Source organism: Pan troglodytes, chromosome 6, assembly GCF_028858775.2.
Source record: "Pan troglodytes isolate AG18354 chromosome 6, NHGRI_mPanTro3-v2.0_pri, whole genome shotgun sequence".
NCBI classification, from domain to species: domain Eukaryota; kingdom Metazoa; phylum Chordata; class Mammalia; order Primates; family Hominidae; genus Pan; species Pan troglodytes.
Genome location: NC_072404.2, coordinates 73,216,324 through 73,230,750, shown reverse-complemented (window position 1 = coordinate 73,230,750; position 14,427 = coordinate 73,216,324). Strand labels below are relative to the sequence as shown.

The window sequence follows — 14,427 nt, the reverse complement described above, 5'->3', positions numbered from 1 at the left end:
TCAGATGAGGGACAGAGGTACAAAGAAGCCACCTCACTTACCCAGTCTCACATAGCTAAGAAGAGAAGGGCCAGGATTTGGACCTAGGAAGTCTGACCCTAGAGATGAGATTCATATTCACCCCACTCCTCTGTTCCTCTGAGCAGACCTCCAGATCAGTGGTGAGTTGTGGCTGAGTGAGAGCCCAGTGTGGACGCTGACCCTGTGAACCTACCTAGACCCGATCCACCTCCAGATCACAGCATCTCTCTGAGAGTACATCTACAGACAGGCAGGAGAGGGGCTCTCTGTGCCAAGGTCCTTTTCTTTTCTTTTTAATTATGATTTTATTTTTTTAAAAAGTATCTATTTTTATTTTAGATTGGAGGGGTACATGTGCAGGTTTGTTACAAGGGTATACTTGTGTGATGCTGAGGATCGGATTTCTGTTGATCCCATCACCCAGATGATGAACATAGTACCCAATAGGAAGTTTTCAGCCCTCGCCCCACTCCCTCCATCCTTGTGGAGTTTCCAGTGTCTATTGTTCCCATCTTTATGTCTGTGTGTAGCCAAGATTTAGCTCACACTTATAAGTAAGAACATGAAATATTTTGTTTTCTGTTTCTGCATTAATTTGCTTAGGATTGTGGCCTCTAGCCGCATCCACGTTGCTGCAAAGGGCAAGACTTCATTCTTTTTTATGGCTGTATAGCATTACACAGTGTATATCTACCACATTTTCTTTATCCAGTCCACTGCTGATGGGCACCTAGGTTGATTCCACGTCTTTGCTATTGTAATAGTGCTATGGGGAACATATAGGTGCATGTGTCTTTTTGGTAGAACAATTTCTTTTCCTTTGGGTAGATATCAAGTAATGGGGTTGCTGGGTTGAATGGTAGTTCTGTTTTTGGTTCTTTGAGAAATATTCATACTGCTTTCCACAGTGGCTGAACTAATTTACATTCCCACCAACAGTGTATAAGTCTTCCTTTTTCTCTGTAGCCTCATCAACATGTTATTTTTTGACTTTTAATAATAGTCATTCTGACTGGTGTGTGATGATGTCTCATAGTGGTTTTGACTCGCATTTCTCTGTGACCAGTGATGTTGAGCATTTTTTTCATATGTTTGTTAGCCACCTGTATGTCTTCTTTTGAGAAGTGTCTGCTTCTGTTGCAGTCTCGTTTCACAGCGGATTGTCTTTATTTCCCTATGCATGGTAGCGCATGCCTCTTCTGTACCATTCCTTCATTGCATTGCTTTTCAGAGTCCCTTTAAGATTCCACATGGCATTTGATAGAGGAAAAAGTATAAAATGTTTGAAAGTGAGAAGGAGAAAATAAACACAAATATAAGTGCAGTTTTGCTCTTTTAATCCATGTTGGTAGAGATAACACTTTTTCTTTACAGTGATGTGCGAGATAAATCTTCTCTTTTGCAAAGTACACTTTAAGCTGATAAACTTACAGTTTCATGTTGTGCACTTTCCTGCTAAGTCCCAGTTGTACACCACATGAGGAGGCGAAAATATTGTTACAGGAGGCACGATTACACTCATTTAAACCATAGAACAAATTTTACTCAACTACCACTAAAGGACCAATTACTTTAGGTCAAATTGTTAGTTTACTTATGTCTTCAGAAAGATGGAAATATAAATTATGCTAAGGATATTTAGGGTAGAGAGTTTATGTGTTTCTATTGCCTTAAAAAAAACTGGTTATTTTGTTTTGCTCATTACTATTATCTGAAGGCATGTTCATAAGAAATAAATAATGGTGGATGGGCTGTATCACATTTTTATTAGATCAAAAAATGTTTAATTCTAGGCAAATTTCTTATGGTCAAACTGTAAGTCTAATCATTTTTAACCAATAGTCTAGTCATTCTCTTTAACAATTGATAAAATGGTAATTTTGTTTGCTTATTTGTACACCAAAACCAAGGTCTGTCATGTAGCTCTAACAAATTATATAACCACAGACTTGAGTTGATTTATGCAGAATTTAATTTGATGGAAATTGTGAACCAACTTGAGATACTGATAATACTGTAGTCATGTTGTTTTTTTAAAAAGCACACTTAGTATTCTATACACAGCTTTGTAAGTAATTTCATTCCAATAAGTTAATCCTCAATTTCCATCACAGTTGGAACTTGGTGCTGTGACATTGTTTCTTGTTTTATTTTTCTCCTACTATATTATTAATAGAGATTTTTGTCTTATAAATGAGCAACAACTAAAAACACAATTCTTTATCCTTTTAGATTGTTTTAACAAAACTTCTTTATTGAAATACCAGAAAGAATGAAGGTCCTATTTCTCCTACTTGTGCTGGCTACAATTCCAGTTTTCTACCATTTGTATAGATTGCCTTTCTTTGTGCAACAAGACGTCTTTGAAAGGAAGTTTTAACATTAAATAATAACATTCTATTAATTATTTGCCTTATAAGGCAAACAATAATCTACGGTTGTTTCAGAAAAACGATATCTTCATTTTTGTATAAATTTCAATTATACATTATTAACACTAATGTACATATGGTGAATTGACCTTCAAGATCCCATCAGTGCATGACCTGTTATTCCTATTTCTGGGAGTGCTATCGGCAGACAACCTTCAGCTCTGAACCCTGCGAGGGAATGCCCTGGCTACAGAGAGCTGCCTTGCCCAAGGTCACCTTCCCCTCTTCCAGAGTGGCCCAGATCTGATGATTCATTGTATTGGTCAGGGTTCTCCAGAGAAACAGAACCAAAGAGATTTTTTGTCAGATACTGGCTCACATAATTTTGGAGGCTGAAAAGTTTTACAATCTGCTGTCTGCAAATTGGAAACCCAAGAAAACCAGTGGTGTAGTTTGAATGCCTCAGAGCCAGAGGCACTGAGAGCAGGAGAAGATCAATGTCCCAGCTCAAGCAGTCAGGCTGAGTTCATTCAACCTTGGTCTACATTTTTGTTCCATTTAAGCCCTCAATATCCCAGCCTGCATTGGAGAAGGTAATCTGCTTTACTCAGTCCACTAATTCAAGTGCTAATCTTTTCTGTCTTTTTTTATTTGTTTTTTTGTTTGTTTTTGAGACAGAGTCTCGCTCTGTTGCCCAGGCTGGAGTGCAGTGGCGTGATCTCGGCTCACTGCAAGCTCTGCCTCCTGGGTTCACGCCATTCTCCTGCCTCAGCCTCCCAAGTAGCTGGGACTACAGGTGCCTGCCACCATGCCCGGCTAATTTTTTTTTTTGTATTTTTAGTAGAGACGGGGTTTCACCGTGTTAGCCAGGATGGTCTTGATCTCCTGACCTCATGATCTGCCCGCCTTGGCCTCCCAAAGTGCTGGGATTATAGGCGTGAGCTGCCCCGCCCAGCCAATCTTTTCTGACACACCTAGAAATAATGTTTAACTAGCTATGTGGGCGGCTTGTGGCCCAGTCAAACTGATACATAAAATGAATCAATGCACTGACTGATGTGGAGGTATAATGGCCTGGCCTTTGTGGCCTGTTTTAAAGCAGCTCTGAAGGCCACTCTAGCCTCAGAACTTCTTGTGGTGTCAGCAGCCTCTCACTGGGCCACAGCCAGCTGGATTTCTCTGCTTCCCCTGAGCCCTCCATCAGGTAGATGCCAAGAGCAAATTTTGTGCATTTCAAACTCCTTCTGAGGTCTGCTTCTAGGAGAGTCCAACAGTATTATCTCAACACATTAGATTCCAGCCTCTTAAAAAGGTAGCACAAATGTTTGAATGAAACAGAACATGTGGTTGTTTCCATAACAACTTTTGCTTAACAATTGGCACCCGTTAATATTTTAATGGTTTTAACCATTTTATTAAAGAGTTAAATTCTAATTTCAGCTCAGATATTGGAGCCAAATCTTTACTACTTATGGAATCCATTTGAAAGGAGAAATAATTCTTGGGGGTAGGAACTGGGGGATGGGAGAAGAATGTAAATAACTTTTCTCATTCTCTCACCTTAAAATTGCCCAGATCACATTGTAATCAACAATGATGAAGAGTGACATCTAGTCATTTCATCTATTGGCACAGGCAAGTGAGTAAGTATCACTTTTCAGAATTTAGGATGTTTGATAATATTACACATAAAATGGTGAAGTTTCAAAAATATGATCTGTTGAAAAACCTGTGTTTTGGGGCTGAATGTCAAGTATCTCTCAGTGTTGGTGATGATTCTTGTCTGGTTATGATTATTAGTGTTATTAACACTAATAATAATGTGCTACATTGGCATAGGAATTTACCCTTTATAATTGGATTCTCACAGTATACCTGAGAGATAGTTATTATGAACCTCATTACAGAGATGAGGAAACTGAGAGATGAGAGACTTTTCAAGATTACGTGGGGCCACTCTCAGGTCTTCTGACAAGTCTATTTTCTTTCTTATTCCACCATCTCTCTGCACTAGCAAATCAATACATACAAGCCTTTTATCTCTCATATCTGAGACACCTGACCACTCACCCACAAGTCTCAGCCTTCTAAAGAGGTAAAAATTCTGAAATGGCGTTGTTTACAAATTTGCTCTTGTATCAATATGAGGAAATTCTAATGCCACTCTACAGATGAATACACTAAGACCTAGGTAGTATTCTAATTCATGGCACCCTAATAAAAACTATTTTGGGAGGCAGATCCCATTTCAGTGACAACTTCCTCTGAATTGTCATGGCCCAAATATTTTTTTTACTTCTTTTAATGACATCTACTTTTAAACATATATTTACATGTAGCTATTTGTTCCCCTACTTGATGGAGAAGTCTTTGAAAGCAGCACTGTCTCATTTGTATTTCTCTATCCTAGCAGTACCTGTCACAAGTCTTGCATTTATTCATTCAACAAATATTTGTTGAAGTCTATGTACCAAACACAGTGATACGTGTTGGGGTATACTGATAAATTTGAAAGACAAGGTTCAATACTCATGGATTTCTAATAGAAGAAGAAAAAGAAAAAGAAGTAACAAAAAAAGTAAAATTAAAATTATCATGATTGCTGCAGCATGAAAGAAGTGGAAGACAAGAACCTCAGAAAAGTCTTCCTGAGAACATGCATCAACAGAAACAACTGGAAAGTTTGGAGGGTAGACTAGCTATTTGCTGAAGAACTTTAAGTCACTTCTATAATCTGCATGGATTCCAAGTATTTTAATTAAGCTCTTATTTAGGATAACAGAAGGACTGTATTTATGTAGCTGTCAATTAGATTTACAAGGGACAACTGGCAGGGTTTTAAAAAAAGAGTCTTTAAATTTGCTTTATCTTATCCATCAATCATTTGCAGCCACTAAACCATTAAGCCACAGGTATAGTCAATTGTGGATGGGCAAGATGATGGAAGAAGTCTAGACTTAGAGGCAGACAAATCTGGCTTTGAACCTGGATTTCAGTATCTTGCAAGCCATTGGTACCCCTGTTTCTCATTTTCCTTATCAGAAGGATGGTCATGATACAAACCTTCAAGTTCTGCCATTAGGAATAGAGATGGTGTCACTGAGTAAATGAGACTGGAAAGGAGTGATCATGTATATTGTAAAGTATACATAAAGTGTTAAATTCAACAAATGATCTTTAAATTATTGTTAAGTAACCAGAAGGAAAAAAAATACACAGGCTGCAATGAAACTAGCCAGGAAATTCTAGAAAACAGTCAATTATAAATTCCTTCATACAACATTTTGCCTGTAAGTACTAAGCTTTAAAAATTACAGAACAGGAACACCCCTGCAGAATAGGAAAGTTAAAGTCCCTTGAATTGTACACAATTAGTAATCTTTCAGACTGAGACATGGAAGAATAGATGTGGTGGACACATTCTTTGATGAAGGGCAACTTCTCTTCCTCCCACCCACCCCAGGAATTTAAATCAAGACAGAGAGTCTCTTTAAAAAGTCAAGCAATGGATGTGGAGTATTGTATGGAAAACGTATCTTTGAGGTCTGAATCTTTGAATTTCATTTTATTTTTAAAACCAAATTCTAACAGTATGTAATGACCTCTTCCTCTTATGAAGTCATAGGACTATTTTAGGGGATGAACTATTTGTCATTTATGACTGAACTGTGGTATATCTTATGCTGTTATCTGTGTTACCTAATTTACACCCTTGTCTGACATTTCTTATGTGTACGTATTGTCATTCAATTATATCATAACTGCTGAGGACTGGTGGTCTTTGTCTGTAGCTCCTGAAACATAGTAGACCATGAGTGCTTATGAATAGATTAGCTGTCTTGTTTTTGACTGATATGAAGAAAGAAAGTGTGAATGGGTATCAGGGTTAAGGAAATAATCCCAGTCTTCTAACTACAATCATTTGAGAAATAATTAATCTACACTTTAATAAAATATCCACAGGCACCAAACAGCACAATGCCATGTGGAACAGGTTCTCTACAAGCATTTGTTCAGCTTAATAGTCCAGTGCCTCTTTCCAGTGCCTCTTTCCAGGAAAATTCAAACTGACCAGGTTGAAAGATATGAGGTGAGATGCAGGAATAGCAAAAAGTGAAATGGATTTAAGCTATGTTAAAATTCAACTCAGCTAACTCAGCTCTTTACAAACAAAAATGTTTAATAGGTCCATGGTGAATAAATAAATCAATGAATTCAGACTAAACTATGTTTGGATTGCTTGTTTGCTTCTTCTGAAACAGTAATAATAAAAATTTTCAGAACTTAATTTTTTATGGCTACAGATTCAGTAACAGTCTCAGAATGATGCTCAGCATATAACATGTCTTTAATGGGATGCTTAAGTAATCATTGGCAATTTAATTAAAAGGGCAGTCATCTTTTGAAACAGCTATTATTCCCTAGAGAGTGTTACTTCATGTTACATTTTTGCAGTTACCTAATGTTTCCACTCACGGAGGTTTGCTTGTTTGCATTTTAAAGAAATTATGCGTAGTCTTCAACTTACCTCTAGACTTCATTCCAAAAGTTTTCTCAAAATATGTAATCACTCCTTTCCTCCTTCTCCAAACCTGATTTTTTTCAGTTCTATAATTCACCTTTTCTATTGCTGATTTAAATATTCTCTCTCAGTGACCTCTTTGCCCCACAACACTTCAAATACCTAACCTATCAGCCCCTGACGAAAGTATTACAGTTTCCTTCTCTCTCTTTAGCTCCAGATTCACTTTTTCAGTTTGACATTCCATGCATACTTTGAAGACAACCTGCCTCCAATCAAAATCATTCTTTCCTCCTCCTTATCCTCCTGGATTTCCCACTTGTTTAATGATACCATCACATAACTGGTCACAAAGACCAAATCCTTGGAGTCATACTTAGCGGTTTCCCATTGCTTCACTGCTTACATCAAATCAATACAAAGCCCCATTGATTCTAACTCAGAGATTCTGCCTTAGCTCCAGCTGCTCCTCCCCAGCACCAGTAACGCTGGCTCAGTCATCATTTCCCACTGCCTATTCCAATACCTCCTTGATGGGCTCATTGCCTCCTGTTCATCCCGCTTCAGGCTGCCCTCTGTATCAGCGATCCTCATCCATTTTTCTTCCATGGAGTGCAATGCTCATACATGAGACATATTCCTATGGGCCACTCAAAGATCGAAGAAATAGAAACATTTAGTGAGAAAATTAAGCATTTAATTATTCATAGTCTTCCACAGGCCCTGCAGAGCCACACACAATCGGACCCTTATCTCCATCTCATTTTTGTTGCCCACTCCTCTCACCCTCTTCTGCTTCTGCTTTCTCCTTCTCCTCCTTCCCCTTCTTCCTCCTCTTCCCTCTTCCTCCTCCTCCCTCTTCCTCCTCCCTCTTCCTCCTCCTCCCTCTTCCTCCTCCTCCCTCTTCCTCCTCTTTCTTCTTCCTCCTCCTCCTTCTTTCTCTTCCTCCTCCTCCTCCATCTCTTCCTCCTCCTCCTCCTCTGTCTCTTCCTCCTGCTTCCATCTGCTCCTCCTCCTTCCATTTCCTCCTCCTCCTCTTTGTCCTCTTCCTCCTTCTTCCTCTTCCTCCTTCTTCCTCTTCCTCCTTCTTCCTCTTCCTCCTTCTTCCTCTTCCTCCTTCTTCCTCTTCCTCTTTCTCCTCCTCCTTCTCCTGCTCTTCTTCTTTCTCCTCTCTGTTCTTTTTCTCTTCTTCTTCTTTCTTTTTATTTTGCATTAAGCCTGATTTACCCACAATATTTCTGAATTCTGTGAACTTAGAGAATTTCTTTTATTCACCATTGTGTCCACAGCACCCACACAGTATCTAGCAGATACTGGGCACTCAAGAAATATTTACTGAAGGAATGAATCAAGTATCACAACTAGTGGTGGTATATCGGTAGACTAGCTAACTGCGGGTAGTGACAGCCCAATCTGTGTATTATAGGCAATTCCCACCCCTGGGATGCAAATTGTAAGGTTACTAAGAGTCCTGCTATTGCAGGCATAATTTTGAATGTTCTCTAACTTAAAAGAAAAATAGTTTTATATACTAGCACCAGTTAGTCATACATCTGCTGTACATATTAGGTCCTATCACAGTGCCCTGGAAATCTATCATTTGGCTACCAGACGTTTCTTCTTTGAAAGTCTACCTAAAGCATAAAGCTCAGCACATACTTCTCCTGCTGATGAACCTAATGGATCCCCATTGTTTTCAGAATAAAGTCCAAGTTATGTGATGTCTTAGTCTCTTTGGGATGCCATAATAAATTATTATAGGAGACCAGTGCGTTGTGGTGGCATGTGCGGAGTAATCCCAGTTACTCCAGAGGATGTGGTGGGCAAATCACTGGGGCCTAGGGCTTTGAGGCTACAATGAGCTATGATCTGGCCACTGCACTCCAGCCTGGGTCTCAGAGTGACACCCCCATATCTAAAAAATAAAAAATAAAAATTATCATATACTGGATGGCTTAATCAATAGTAATTTATTTTTACAGTTCTGGAGGCTGAAGGTCTGAGAGCAAGGTGCCAGCATGGCCAAGAGCTGATGAGGGCCCTCTTCCTGATTCAGTGTCTTTTTGCTGTGTCCTCACATGGCAGATGGTGCAAGAAATCTCTCTGGAGTCTTTTTTATAAGGGCGCTAATCCCATTCATAAGGACTCCACTCTCATGACCTAATCACCTCCCAACAGTCCCATCTCCTAATACTTTCACACTGGGGATTAAGTTTTAACATATGAACACTCAGCCTACAGAATTTGGCATATCTAACAAAACCATTCTCAAGCTGGACCTGGTCATTGTTTCCAACTTCAAACCCAGCCAGTGTCTACCATAGGCCATGATCCTGCTAGGTTTTTACATACTTTGGCCTCCACCAGACATGTTCCACTTTTGTCCCCATATGGATGCATATTTGCTCTTTAAAATTCAGCTCTCTCAAGCACTTTAGTTACTCCTTCTTCTGTGTTCTGATTGTATTGGGTATCCTATTAATTATATACTTTATTATCTATTCCATGGTAACTTATTCAAATGCCTGTTTCCCAGACTAGGTGGTAACTCCTGGATTAGACTGTGCATTTCCAATGTTGAGCCCAGTGTGTAGAATATAATGGCATCCAATAACAGTTGGATGACTGAGGGCATTATCAATTGTTTGGAAGTAAAAATGCCTTTGCCTACTGAAGCAATGCTATAAATGGTGATTTAATTCTTAGCTGACTAAAAAAAAAAATACTGTTTATACCATAATGCAACTGAAACCTATTGCTAATATTGCTTTCTCATCTAGTTTCAGAATGTTATCTCTGTTTCACTGCAATTGGGGGAAACTCTTTCTTCTCCTCCTACCCCAGCCCATAGGCAGAGATCTTTTCTATACTTTTCTCTTTTGTCCTTCATTGCCTAAGAAGGAGAGGCCAAAAGAACGGTTCTGTCTTTTTATTTGCAGTGAAAATGAGATGGTATTTCTGCCATTTCGATTTTCATAGTGGAGATGTATGTCAATCCAAAGTTGGCATCTTTGGGGTTTGCCTGTGTCTTATATAGCCTTGAAGACCACTTGTCTCATAAGACATTGCTATGCTGATGCATGAGGATCTTGCTGCAGTTCTATTAGCTATACAATGAAATTAACTTTAAAAGAAGTCTACCAGTAAATAAAAGCAACAAAAGGACCGTGCTACTTAATAAGGGTCTCAACTATAAGACATACTCATACTTTTATTAATTCTGTCACTTGTCCTTTGGCTTATATTGCATAAATCAAAAGAGCCCTTCTTCTTTCCACCTTTTCACTCTCATCACACATCTTATACACCTTGGTTTTCTTAGCTATATCCACAAAAATAATGTTTAAATTTTGGGAAAGAAACCCATGTCTGATTAATAATTGTTGTCATTTATTTGGTGAATATATTATAATGCAAACAAACATAATTGCTCTTAATAGGTGAGAGTGACACATATTTTGAGCAATAATATTCATACAGAAGTATGTGCTTTTATAAAGTAGCTAATTGGGTTTGCTAATTAAATAAATGCTCTTTCTGAATCACCCCCTCCCTTCTTTTTTAAATAGGTGGTGTTTGCATTGCTCAGTCCCAGAAAATCCCACGTGAACCAAGACCTGGAGAATTTGAAAAAATTATCAAATGCCTGCTAGAAACACCTAATGCTCGAGCAGTGATTATGTTTGCCAATGAGGATGACATCAGGTGCTGATTACTTTTCTTCTGTATGCAGGGTCAGATTTGTGTCCCATATCCTCTTTCTAACATATTTCATGTTCAACATAAAAGTTTGTAATTCCCTTCCAACAACAGACTGCTTTCTGCTGCCTTCTAGTTTGTAAATCTGAAATACCTACAGAGTAAAACTTGGGGACTAAATGAGATAAGACAAACAAAGGTGATAGACAGAATGATGTGAATGAGGTTAAGGATAAGGCTAATTAACATATGTTGGAGTTAGTCTCTGCTATATTGCTTTTAGGAGATGATAGGGCAGTTAGAATGATTGTCTTAATTGTTAAACAGTGACCTACTGAGTGTATAAAACTTCCTAAAGCTGGTATTGTAATATTCATAATCGTGGTATTTTTAATACATGTGATATGCATTATTTATTTTCATTCCTACAGGAGGATATTGGAAGCAGCAAAAAAACTAAACCAAAGTGGCCATTTTCTCTGGATTGGCTCAGATAGTTGGGGATCCAAAATAGCACCTGTCTATCAGCAAGAGGAGATTGCAGAAGTGGCTGTGACAATTTTGCCCAAACGAGCATCAATTGATGGTAAGAATGCACCGTAGAGAATTTGTTTTATTCCAGTTGGATCTGAACTCAAAGGCAAAACTGGAGTATCATAATATGAGGAAATGCACTCATTACTGATGACTTGATACAAATTTTAGCTTTGGTGGCAGAATTGTCAAGACCAGTATTTAAACCAGCATGCATATGCATATATATATATATATATATATACACACACACACACACACACATATATATACATATATGTACACACATATATATACATAGATACACATATATACATATATATACACATATATATACACACACATATATACACACATATATATATGTATTTTGTGTGTGTGTGTGTGTGTATTTAGGAAAGAGGACCCATTATATTTTTTTAAGAAAAAGACCGTAGTCAGTTATTTCCATTATGTTAGTAATTGCACTTTGAGTTTGAGTTTGCATATTTCTGTGGGTATTTATGGTGGTTATAGCATTGTTGGAGGGAAATGCTTGATTTATAGAAAATGAATATATGATGCTGGGCTTATCCTATGGATAAATAAATGCAACAGGAAAGACTTGGAGCATCCTGAAAGGCAGTCTATCTTCTAAACATCTTTTCCAGTCGGTTTGACAGTAACTGAAATTCCCATCTTAACATTATCCTCTGGAGTAAGGCATTATTTCCAGGGGGTCTCCCTTCAATAAAGTAGTTACCTAAGTAAACCAACACTTGAGTTCATGACTCCATAAGATGACATTAACATGATTGCTTTATTGAATTAGCTGAAAACAACACATGGGAAGGAGAAATTTTGAAGTATGTGGAAACACAGGAAAGTCTGGAACATTGATCCATGCTAGGAAAGAGAAAAGAATGAGGGAAGTTGAAGTTGGGTTCTGAGTATTCAGGATTCAGCATGAAGTCACTGGTTGCTGCCTCTGGGAGAAGTAGAGTAGGAGAGGGTATAAGAAGGACGCTGACACCAGGCTTTCCTGTAGTACTTATTCACAGAGCCAGGTGCTTGAGTACTGGTGGTGGTGTGGGGGGATTGTCCATTGATCCTCCTTGACTTTTGCCATAAGAGAGGCCTTATTTATGGGCTACTGGCTTTCTCTCATTTGTTATGTGTTTTTTTTTCTTTTCATGCAGTGATCAGAATATAATGTCCATTTGAAAGTTCTGACAATATTTAATTTTGAAAGAATATTAAAATCATACCTTTCTCCTTTGAAATAGGATTTGATCGATACTTTAGAAGCCGAACTCTTGCCAATAATCGAAGAAATGTGTGGTTTGCAGAATTTTGGGAGGAGAATTTTGGCTGCAAGTTAGGATCACATGGGAAAAGGAACAGTCATATAAAGAAATGCACAGGTAACCACTCAAATGTTTCCTGTGGTGCATTTGTTTCATTTTCATTTGTTTTCATTACTTGATAAATTATGTTTTTCTATATGGATAATGATGTATGTATTTTCTATTTTTTGTGTCTTTTTGTTATAGTGTCTCAGGGCTGAGCATACACTGATCATTCAACAAACTTAAATTTGTTTATTGGTTCTTTCAATTGATCAGCAAGTTTTTATTGAACATATACCATGCATACAGTACTGAGGTATCTGGGAAACATTTATTGTCTACTTTGGAAAATGTACTTTATTAGGTTTGATGGAATACAGACAAATAAGACATGGTATTGCTCTCCAGGGGTTCAAAATGTAATATGTATCATAGTAAGTTGCTATAAGACAGTATTTTTCAACTATTTTAATCCCTGTCCCCTATAATACTATTATTTTCTTAAATCCTGCATAGCAGCTATCTTGGAACATGTATGATTTTTTGATGCTTTACTTTCCATAGCTTGTGCTTGAAAATAATAATGATATTGAATATGCATTTTTGAATATATGATTAAAACTATATTTATTTTCAGATGATTGTGCACATAGAAAAAAAACCCGCATAATTTTTTTTTTGAGACAGAGTTTTGCTCTTTCACCCAGGGTGGAGAGCAGTGGTGCGATCTTGGCTCACTGCAACTCTGCCTTCTGGTTTCAAGCGATTCTCCTGCCTCAGCCTCCTGAGTAGCTGGGACTACAGGTGCATGCCACAACACCTGGCTAATTTTTGTATTTTTAGTAGAAATGGGGTTTCACCGTGTTGGCCAGGCTGGTCTCAAACTCCCGACCTCGTGATCCACCCACCTTGGCCTCCCAAAGTGCTGGGATTACAGGCGTGAGCCACCATGCCTGGCCCCAAACCACATAATTTTAAAAGTTACTTAGAAATGAGTAGTAAATTTAGCAAGGTTACAGATATGAGGTCAATATAAACATTCACTTTTAATGTACATATTAGAAACTAACACATAGAAAATGAAATTTAAAGAATACTGCTTATAGTAGGATCAAAAACATACAACATATATAAGGGTCAATTTTAACAAAAATGCGCAAATCCTTTACGCTGAAAACTACACAACTTGAATGTGTGTTTTAGAAATGATTCATTCCTTCTTCTACCCCGCCACCCCCAGACTTTGATATGTCCTCCTTTCCCTCCTCCTCACTTTCTTTGGAAATAGCTGTTCAAATAAAAGATGTAATATACTAAAAGCTAGCACAGACGTATAAACAGAGACAGAACAAGGAGGTGGAAATGGGTGCCACGCTGTGGAAGAATCTGATTTCAGGCTTCCATGTGCCAGGCACTTTTCCAGGAGCTGGGTTGAATGAAGAAAGGCAATATTCATGCTCACGGGGCTTACATTTGAGTGTGGGGAGATGGACACTCCATAATAAACATAAATGAACAGATGCGTTCAGATGCTGAGATGTGCTTAGAAGAAATACAACAGATTAACTGTGAAAGACTAACCTGGGTATTAGGAGGAGGAAGGTAATTAGACTGTGTGGTCCAAGCATGCCTCGCCAGAGGAGGTGACATTTGAGATAAGACCTGAGTGACAAGAAGTGATCAGTTGTGTAAAGATATGACAGGAGTTCATGACAAGCTCTAGCGCCAGAGTAAGGCTCTTTTGTTCAAAGTAAAGGAAAAAAAAAAATAGTTCAGGGAGGTTGGAGCAAGAGTGAATATCGCGAGAGGAAGCGTGATGACAGCTGAGGCTTTGATGATAGTCTGGAGCCAGATCATGCACGGTCTTGAAGTTCTTTCCAGAAGTTCCAGAGTTGCGGAATTTGGGCTTTATTCTACCAGTAGGACACAATGTCTTGAGGCTCTTCATCTA

The 14,427-nt window shown here is 38.2% G+C and overlaps 1 long non-coding RNA gene across 1 annotated transcript in view; it reads left to right on the top strand.

Annotated features, from left to right (window-relative positions):
* LOC743409 (uncharacterized) overlaps positions 1-14,427 on the top strand; it is a 67,218-nt gene that overhangs the window by 33,858 nt on the left and 18,933 nt on the right. Inside the window, exons 2-5 of the long non-coding RNA XR_008536380.2 lie at positions 3,969-4,036; positions 10,485-10,620; positions 11,046-11,200; positions 12,414-12,551. This is a non-coding gene — a long non-coding RNA (uncharacterized LOC743409). The remainder of the gene's footprint in view (positions 1-3,968; positions 4,037-10,484; positions 10,621-11,045; positions 11,201-12,413; positions 12,552-14,427) is intronic.